This window comes from Mus caroli, chromosome 14 (genome assembly GCF_900094665.2).
Source record: "Mus caroli chromosome 14, CAROLI_EIJ_v1.1, whole genome shotgun sequence".
NCBI lineage: Eukaryota > Metazoa > Chordata > Mammalia > Rodentia > Muridae > Mus > Mus caroli.
Window position 1 is genome coordinate 38,581,198 of NC_034583.1, and position 9,774 is coordinate 38,590,971.

The window sequence follows — 9,774 nt, forward strand, 5'->3', positions numbered from 1 at the left end:
AGAAGAGAAGAGAAGAGAAGAGAAGAGAAGAGAAGAGAAGAGAAGAGAAGAGAAGAGAAGAGAAGAGAAGAGAAGAGAAGAGAAAAGTTAACCACCCAAGAATTGGGCACCCACAGTGGGTCCTGTATCAAATCTTCCTCAGAGAGATAGATTGTACTTTAAACTGTTTAAGGCCAGGGAAAATGACTCAGTAAGATGCTTGCTCTGCACGTGTAAGACGCTGAGATCAGATCCCCCAGAATCTGCATAAACAGCCTGGCATGATACTATGAGCCCTTAATCCCAGCACTGGAGAGGCAGACATAGTGGTCCTGAGGTTCCCAATCCAGCCAATTGGTAAACTCCGGGTTCAGTGAGAGAGTCTGTCTCAAAAACTTAGATGAAGAGTGACTGAGGAAGGACACCCAGTGTCAATCTCTGGTCTTCCCACCATACACACACGTGCACTATGTACACGTATACCAACATACTTGCACATATGAAAATGCTTATATGTTTGTTGTTTATCTGGGGGAGTCAGGTTGTCCCAGGTATCCTGAGTCACCTTGGGCAAGTCTATATCTAAGGAGATTCCAGTGGCCTGGGGCAGCCTTGAGCTAGCAGCTAAGGACTGCAAGGAGGTGGCCTTCATGGAGACCAGTGGCCACGGTGTACCAGCTCAGACTAAGGACACATGCTCCTGAAAGAATGGAGTCTGTGTGGTAAAATGCTGGTTTTCCTGGCAGGACCACTGGCCACTGACCAAGTTAAAAATGGGTCTCTTATCTCCCTCCTGGCTCGGGGGTTTCTCCTGGAGGAAAGGCTGAGGAAGGATCACAACCTATGGGATAGGCTAAGGAGCCGGACAACCCAGAGAAAATGTTCTCCCACCTCAGGTAATAAACGTATTCCTTTCCCCCCAAAATACCGTTAAAGATATATTTTTTTAAATCTTTAAAATAAAAAAAAATACCTTTAAGCTGACCTCCTGCCAAAGTCCACATCAATTATACAGCTTCAGTCAGGCGGATGCTCGGGAGGGGATAATGTTACATCCAGCTGGGTACTTTGTAGTTAGCACAAATGTAATATAACGCGCAGCAGAGTTCGTCAAGTGTCTGTCTGGATTTTCAGTTTTCATTAGCGCCATAATTAAAACCACATTTTCAGCTCTATTACCTGTAACAAGAAAGGAATGAGAAATGAGGTTGCCAGGGTCAGGCTTTTCCAGCTATTTATCCTGAGGATCTGCAGGCCACAAGCTGTTGAATTTTCTGTAAACCAGAGCGAGTGGCCCAACGTCGCACCCCGACCCATCCTGTGTGGCTTGGGAGGCACATTTATGAGGTCACTTCCTTTGAGTGGCCACTGGGCCTTGATGTCTGCAGTGCACACACGAGGCAGGCAAACCCACATTCCACCCCAGGGGTGGAATCAGCCGGTGCCCTGGGAAGGGACTTTTCTCCTGTGCAGACCCAACTGGAGACAAGGGCTGTACCTGAGTGGGTTCCTAGTACCCATATCAGGCAGCTTACAACTGGACGCCTCGGGCCTTGTGGGCAACTGCATTCACATGCATGTACCTACACACATATACATAATTAGAGAGAAATAATAACTCTTAAAAGAATCCAAAAATCATAATAAGGAAAAGAAACAAAGAGAAAAGGACTCAACAGAGACACACCCTGAACAGCCCCAGGATATCTAGTCCTCGGACAGCCTCACTGAGGACAGCAGACCTAAAGCCATCAAGAGCATCATGCAGGAGGGGGCTAGACTAGCATGGGAATGTTACCCCCAACACACACACACATACACACACACACACACACACACACACACACACCACTCCTGTGATCAGCACACACATGCACACACATGAACTTCATAAAGTCCACCCTGCATGCAGCAAACCTTGTCTCTCGGCCTTCAGAGCAGACCCTGGAGCAGATGCTGGGATCCTGGCCAGTCCCCACCACTGTGCTGGGCCCATTCGCCCTCACTGTTCTCTCCCGTGCTGGGGTGTTTGTGTGTCTGCTTCTGCCTCCTCCTCCTCTCCCACACAACCTGTTCCCGGCACAGTGGTCAGACTTCATTACTGCTCTTCACAAACCCTCTGGTGGCGGGACTCCAAGCCTCTCACAGTAGATGCCTGGGCCCTCACCGTGCGTTTGGAGGCCCCATCCCTCTCTTCCCTCTTGTCCTGGGGCTTCTCTCATTGCACCTCCCACAAGGCCTCTTCCTCTAAGTCTCAGGTGCCCCGGCTGGGGCTGGCAGTTCCTGTCCTTCTGCCTGGAATTCACAGGGATCTGAGAACTTCAGACTTTGCTTTACTGGGAATTTCTCTTTCTTTTTTACTGGAAAAGCCTTTCTGGCCACCTAACTTCATGACCCGAGGCACCAGTGTCCCATGCACACAACTAGCCACGGCAGCGTCCATTTCTCCTCCTGCTTCTCTTCCCTTCCACATATGGCTATTGACTAGTTGGCATGTCCCCAGCCCATAGAGCCCGACCGCAGTAAATAGTCAACGATGTCAAGAGAATGCCAGGGAGGAATGACTAGGGTCGGATGGCAGCAGCTGTCTTTCTTGGGAGGTTGGGGGGGTGGGGGGTGACTAGTCCCCTGCCACTCAGATAGAAAGCGAGGAAACTAACCATTCTCAGACCCACCGTCCTAAAGATGGGTGTATGCCAAGTCCTTGTTCTCTATGTAAACCTCAAGGAGTCTGCCCAGCAAGCCCTCCACAGCAAGCCTTCAGTAGCTCTTGATGAGTAGCTCAAGCTGGACTCCCACATGTAGGGGCAGGGATCTCTGACACTTACCCAACAACATTGTCCTCCTAGCAACCCATCCCAGGTCCTGGGCAACTAGGCTGGCACACTGAGTCCTGACTTTGATGGCTGGGCCACAAAACCCAGACCCAGAGTCAAACACAATTCCAGATAGCTGTTCCAGAAAGCATTCGGGAAGGAAATTTGTACTCAAAGTTGTGGAGTTTGAATCAAGCCAATGGGCTTCTGTGACCTAAGTGGCCCTTGTCCGATTGGAATGGGAAGTCTGCATAGAACAAAAGGCTGGCCTCTCTTCACTGGAGGAACTCTGCATCCTAGGTCCTTCAGACATGAGTGGCAGCCCTGGCTCTCTCCCTGTCTCCAGTGGGACAACTCAGAAGGTCTGGATTCCCCAGTCTCCATGATGTGTGAGCCGATACCTTACAATTCATCTCCATTTATCTATGTGTCCGTTCTCCTAGTTCTGACCCTGGGGGGCGGGGGGGGAGAGCTTGATTAAAACATGTGCCTAAGCTGTGAAGAGCGCATTCTCCTGGGGTCGACCTCCTTCCAAGGCCCACTTTCTTGTGAAGCATGAAGGTACAATCAGATGGGAGTTCTTCCCAACATCACCCAGTCACTCCACTTCCAAGGACACCCTGGTGGTCACTTCCCGTGTTTAACAAAAAAAAACAAACAAACAAACAAAAAAAAAACCTTTCTTTGCCGGTTTATTCATCAAAATCAAGTGACTTCATTGTTTGGGGCCTCTGGGAAGAGCAACACACTGCGGCCATGGTCAAGCAAGCAGCTTATATCAGGAGATGAGAAACACACAGAAAGAGGTCGGCTTGGGCCAGGAAGAGACTCCTGTGGGTAAGGGCACTTGGCCTCAAGCCTGATGACCTGAGTCTGACTACTGGGACTCATATGACAAGAAAACTGACTCCAGCAGGTTGTCTTCTGACACACACACACATACAGCGAGAGAGAGAGAGAGAGAGAGAGAGAGAGAGAGAGAGAGAGAGAGAGAGAGAATAACTTTTTAAAGAGGTCTGACCAGGTGTAGTGGTTTATATACTCTTGGACCAGGGAGTGGCACACCATTTGGAGGTGTGGCCTTATTGGAATAGGTGTGATCTAGTTGGAGTAGGTGTGTCACTGTGGGTGTGGGCTTAAGACACTCACCCCAGTTGCCTGGAAGTCAGTATTCCACCAGCAGCCTTTGGATGAAGACGTAGAACTCTCAGCTCCTCCTGCACCATGCCTGCCTGGATACTGCCATGCTCCTACCTTGATGATAATGGACTGAACCTCTGAACCTGTAAGCCAGCCCCAATTAAATGTTGTTTATATAAGACTTGCCTTGGTCATGGTGTCTGTTCACAGCAGTAAAACCCTAATTAATACACCAGGGTTCTATATTATCTTCAAAAGTACAGCCTCAATGAGATGTACTTCTCAGGGCTGGAGAGATGTCTCAGTGGCTAAGAACACGGACTGCTCTTCCTAAGGTCCTGAGTTCAAATCCCAGCAACCACATGGTGGCTCACAACCATCCGTAATGAGATCTGATGGCCTCTTCTGGAATGTCTGAAGATAGCTACAATGTACTTACATGTATAATAAATAAATAAATCTTTTTAAAAAATCAAAAACAAAAAAAATGAAAAAAATCAACAAAAAAAAAGGAATCTAAAAAAAAAAATAAAGAGAGATGTACTTCTCAATAAGAAAGGCTAAAGCGGAGGACAAAATTAGATCCACTAGGACCGGGGTAGGTGCAGGAGAAGTGGGAAATGCATTCTTAATGGAGGCTCTTAGGGAAGGAGTGCCTACTTCCTTCCCTGTTTTTGAATGACCCCTTACAGCTCCCAGCATGCAAGTCATTGCCACCAAGAGCTTAAAGACTTAGACCCTCGTTCCCTGAAGGTCCCATCACCTCCTACTAGTGCCACCCAGAGGCCAAGTCTCTAACCCAGGAATATCTGGACCTCTGGTGGACACTTTACCCAGTGCACAGCAGCTGTGGGGATAGGAACATACTTCTTTGTTTATGATGCCGTTGTGAGCCATTTTAGTAGGAGAGATAATGCGGCTGCAGATGTCATGTGTAAACATTGCATCGTGGCTTTGTGCTCGTGTGTGACTGAGTCTGAGAGGCTGCACGGGAGCAGCGGTTGAGAGCAAGGCTGGCCTGTCAGCACCCCAGTCAAACCGCTGAGTCAAATCCACCAACCCCCTGCGTTTGATGTCTGTAAAAATGGATGCAATCATAGAAACGATCAGAGGGTCTACCAGACCCTGTGGAGAGACACAAGTGGGGCTCGAGTTGTGCCTGGGAATGAGGCTTCTCTGAGAATCCTGTTTCTACTTACTGCTACGTCCTAACCCAGCCCTCAGAGAGTCTTCTGGAAGCATGTGCAACGCTTTGCACTTAGCCTCTGTGGGTTGCAAGTAAATAGCAGAAACATCATGGGGGAGACCTGAGTCCCAGGGAGCTGGCAGTGCGGTGGATAGGAAGATGTTCTCTCTGTGGACTGAAGCGGGGATCTCAGACCCCACCTACAGGCTGGTCTCTTCTACAGTAGCTCCCCAGTGGTCACGTCCCTCGCTGATTACTTCCTTATGTTACAAGGCCCTCGAATTTTATTGCCAGGCAGGCTGTGAGGGGACTCCACATGTTACTCATGGATTCAGAGAAAAAGTGATACATAAATGCCCACGCCAGAAAAATATCAAACTTTGTTTCTGGCCTGAAGAATTAAAGAGAAGAGAGAATGAATTGTGGAGAGCAGGTAAACGCAGACACGGGACATAGCCCTGGGGATGACGGACTAGGAAGAATGGCGGAGGGAAATGGCTTCTCTGTCAACTTTTACAATTACTTGTTTCTATGGTGGAGGGCAGTGGATCCCTGCATGCCCCAGTGCACACTCGGAGGAGGGGGGAGAGCTTGCAAAAGGTCAAGCTCTCTCCTTCTACTGTGTGCATCCCAGAAAGTCACCAGGCCCCTTGGCAATTGTCTTCACTGGTCGTCTTACCACCCACAAGTGACTTCTTAATGCCATGGGGTTACTTCAGAGGGTTGGCGATGGTTTGCAATACTGTCAATAAGCTAATTAAGTTAGACATTTTCAAATGGTGGGTTTCATGATATGTGAAATTATACCATAATTTGATTTTTTTGTTAATTAAAAATGTCTGGCTGTGGAGAAACCTATTCAGATGGGATAGACAAAAAAGAAAAGGAAAAAAAGAGAGAGAGAGAAAGAGTCCAGCTCTTCTGAGCGGCTTCTCTGATACTGAAGACTAAGGGACCAAAGGGAGCCAGCCAGCCCAGGAAGGTGCAAGGGAGCTGAAGGGAGCCAGTGCAGGGCAGGGCAGATTTGCTGTTCCTAGCTTGTCTCCAACAGGAAGGGAGAGGGGGTGAGGTTAAAGCGGAGGAAGAAAGCAGGTCCCCTAAGACCCTGGGAGGTGCAGGAGAAGCGGGAAAAGCATTCTCAATGGAGGCTCTCAGAGAAGGAATGGCTGCTTCCTTCTGCCATTTTTGAATGGCCCCTTGTAGCTCCCAGCATGCAAGTCATTGCCACCAAGGGCAAGGCAAGAGATTCCAGAGAGCTCGTTCTAGCAGCTCAGCTTTCCCACTTTGAACAGAACTGTAACCAAAGGTTACAAATTACAAGATAACTTTGTTACTAGGGAACAAGCAATCTGAAACAATGACTTTCTTGTCTGTCTGTAAAGGGGTACAGGGTCTCCTAACTGCAGAGGAAGAAAAAGGGTTTCTGGTTTCTTGTCTGGGGCCAGTGGTTATGCTATTATTAAGACAGGAGTGCCCTCTAAAGGTGAAAGTCTAGATTGCAGCTTACTATTAAACCCAGCCTGGAACTGGATTTATTAACAGTATGACTGACAAATGACCGTCAGCCACATTCCACCGTGGCAAGCCAGTTCTGTGTTCCTGGAACCTGGCGGGAAATATATAAAGGAAGAAAAATTAAAAGGTTTGTTTGTGCGATTAAAATATAAACAAGATTCAACATCTTCTGTCTTGGGGTGCTAAAAATACAGATGGGGGTGTAGGGGGTGAAGATGGGCATTGGACAGGAGAGGAAGGGAGGGGAGGGAGAAGAAACCGTGCTGAGATATATCTCAGTAGTAAGCACTTGTGTAGCATGTGGTCCATGTCCCAACATTGCAGGAAACGTAATTAAATGAATATATTACTGGATTCCCTTTTCCTAACGCTAGCCTGCTGTGGTGGCCTTTGAAATATCATATCACTTTTGTGTCCTCAAGTTTGTTCTGTCTGGACTGAAGGGGCCTGCAGTGCCCCCTATTGGTTGGTTGGTTCAGTGCCAGCTCAGAGAGGACACAGGTTCTGACACAGTGTAGAATGCCCCAATGAAAAGGGTTCCAGCCGGGCGTGGTGGCGCACGCCTTTAATCCCAGCACTCGGGAGGCAGAGGCAGGCGGATTTCTAAGTTCGAGGCCAGCTTGGTCTACAAAGTGAGCGCCAGGACAGCCAGAGCTATAAAGAGAAACCCTGTCTCGAAAAACCAAAAAAAAGAAAAAAAGAAAAGGGTTCCAGCTACTTCAACTGCAATGATACAGCCACAAACAGATTTTTCACATCAGGGAAAAAAAACCTACAACTTATTTTGGAAGAAAATATCTTTCTCCTTTATTATAATAGAAGGTTTGACATCTGAGAACTAGAATCTAGCACCTCAAACCAATGTGAGGTCACTGCCATGGAGCACTGGGGATCCTCTGTGCCTGGTGGGGTTTGGGTGCTCCCAGGAAAGACATGGTGACATGAGAGGAAGTTTTCCTGTCCTCTGATTCCACGTGTTTCTGTTGGACATACTTGATGTGAGTCTTGCTTTATTTAGTCTTGGTGCTGGAGAACCAGACATTCAGCTTCGTTCCCAGGGCTATGAGCTTCTGCGCAATGAATACAAAAGGGCGTCTGGCAATGGGGAGGCACCCAAGATGAGAGTGGTCAAGGGGAAGGCTAAGCACAAGACTAGCAAGGAGGTCAGTTCTCAGAAAGACATCCCGCAGGTCAAAGCCAGGAATACCTAAGTAAAGTAGACACGTGTGGGTCTGTGATAGGTTGACTTGTTCCCCATTGAGCTAAGGCTCGAAAACCTGGTGATCCTGAAGGGATGGTAGGCGCTTCTCCTGGTTCCTGGGCACTAGGCTCCTGTCACTAGCCTCAGCCCCCCACACATTGGTGGCCATCAGTCACATAACGGCAACACCTCAAGCTCCCACAGGTAGAGGATATGACCTGTAGTCACATAGGCTCAAGACAGCTCCATTTTAGTGACGTAACTAAAGGCCTGGAGGACTTAGCCAATACACTCTCCTTCCCAGACACTCCTCCCTGCAAAAGGCATTTAACCTCAGGCCCACCCTGAGAAATAGGGTATGGTTTTACTCATTCACTTTCTGAAATGACAATAAACGCCTTAAAAACATAGACTGCCTCTTTTCATCAGGATCCAAAGACCTTTGCCTACAGAGCCACCATCTAGTCTCCCCTAGAAGGCCTCTTTGTGCTCCCAGCCACAGCTGCCACCAAGCCCAAGACTGCTGCCCATCAAGTCAAAAACTACCCCTTGGGACCAGCTAGAGCTCTCCCTGCCCCAGGGTCCTGAGCCACATCCAGCCTGTAGGCCCCTACTCCATTCTCAGCTCTTCCTCTGCTCCTAGTGGCGCCTGGGTGTCCAAGAGCCTGAGAACCAGACATCCCAGCCTCACCACAGGCCGGGGAACCCCTAAACTAGCTCTGGCTGTCCCATGCCTCAGACTGTGCTTCCCCACCCCAGGAGTTGTGTCCCAGGCCCGGGGATGGCGTGGGGTAAATGTGGTCAACTTCCTGTGTCCTGCCTCCCCGAGTGGTTGAGCCTTGTGGTAGAGCAGACGGGAGACCCCATAACCTTACAGACACTGATGGGCCCTAAGCACATGCCAAAGCTCTGAAAGTGAGAAAAATCACTGGGTTAGCGATCTGGAAGCGTCATGGTGTGCAAGGTAGGAATGAGAAAGGAAGCCATGGGAAACAACATTGCAGGCCACATCAGGGCTATCAATTCCTAGCAAGCGCCATTTGCATCAACGTTAACTAACGCATCTTTAAAAGGGCTAAGACACTGAGCTGAACAAAATATGTTTTTACATGGTACCTGCTGGCATCCTCAGCTTAAAGTCCTCAGGCAGGGGTCAAATGAGAGGCTGAAGCCACATCTGCCTTCGCCACATATTGCATGCACACTCGCCACAGCTGGCCTCTGATTATGAAGCCCCTTCATGCCCGCTTGCTCTTACTTTTCCATTGGCTCTTTTGCAAGCCCTTCCTCCGGACAGGAAAGTATCCACTCTGCTGTGATGTGCAGCATCAGGACTCCAGGCAGCTTGTTGGGGCCTCACCGTGTTTACCTGTGAGAAAGGTTGAACGGCTGAGTCAGACCACCTTTGTGAACTTCCAGAACACTCCATTAGATGATGCACAAAGGGTAGAATATTGTATGATCCCATTATCTGAAATATTCCAAATAGATACATCAACACAGCCAGGATACAAACCGGTCTACAGTTGCAAAGGATCGTGGGAGCAGGGATAGGCAAGAAGGCTGCAAGGAGTTTTGCATTGGCATAGTAGGAAGATGTCAGGAAGAACCAGAGATGGTGGTGGCCCCGAGTGAGTGAACTAAATACCACTGAACTATTTACCTGAAAAAAAAATGGTGAATTCCATAAGAATTTCTCCTTGAGTAAGTTATAAAAAAAAGCCCAAGATTGCTTAAAGTGGAGAGATGCTTGATTTTATACAAAGGGCAGAAAAGAATTCTGAAGGGGTGATGGAACTGCTGTTTGCTTGGCTGAGGCTGTAATCGCTGTCTGCAACAGCCCAAATTTGCATAGTGGTGTACAAATAAGCATGATTTTTACTGTATGTAATTACAATTTACTGTAAAAGCAAAGATGCATCCAATAGAAACAAAAT

The 9,774-nt window shown here is 48.3% G+C and overlaps 1 long non-coding RNA gene across 1 annotated transcript in view; it reads right to left on the reverse strand.

Moving 5' to 3' along the window:
• The window catches only part of LOC110309942, an 11,758-nt gene extending 2,558 nt beyond the window's left edge, over nucleotides 1-9,200 (reverse strand). The window contains exons 1-2 of the long non-coding RNA XR_002379774.1: nucleotides 9,096-9,200; nucleotides 953-1,158 (exon numbers count right to left, since the gene is read on the reverse strand). This is a non-coding gene — a long non-coding RNA (uncharacterized LOC110309942). The remainder of the gene's footprint in view (nucleotides 1-952; nucleotides 1,159-9,095) is intronic.
• Nucleotides 9,201-9,774: the final 574 nt, after the last annotated feature.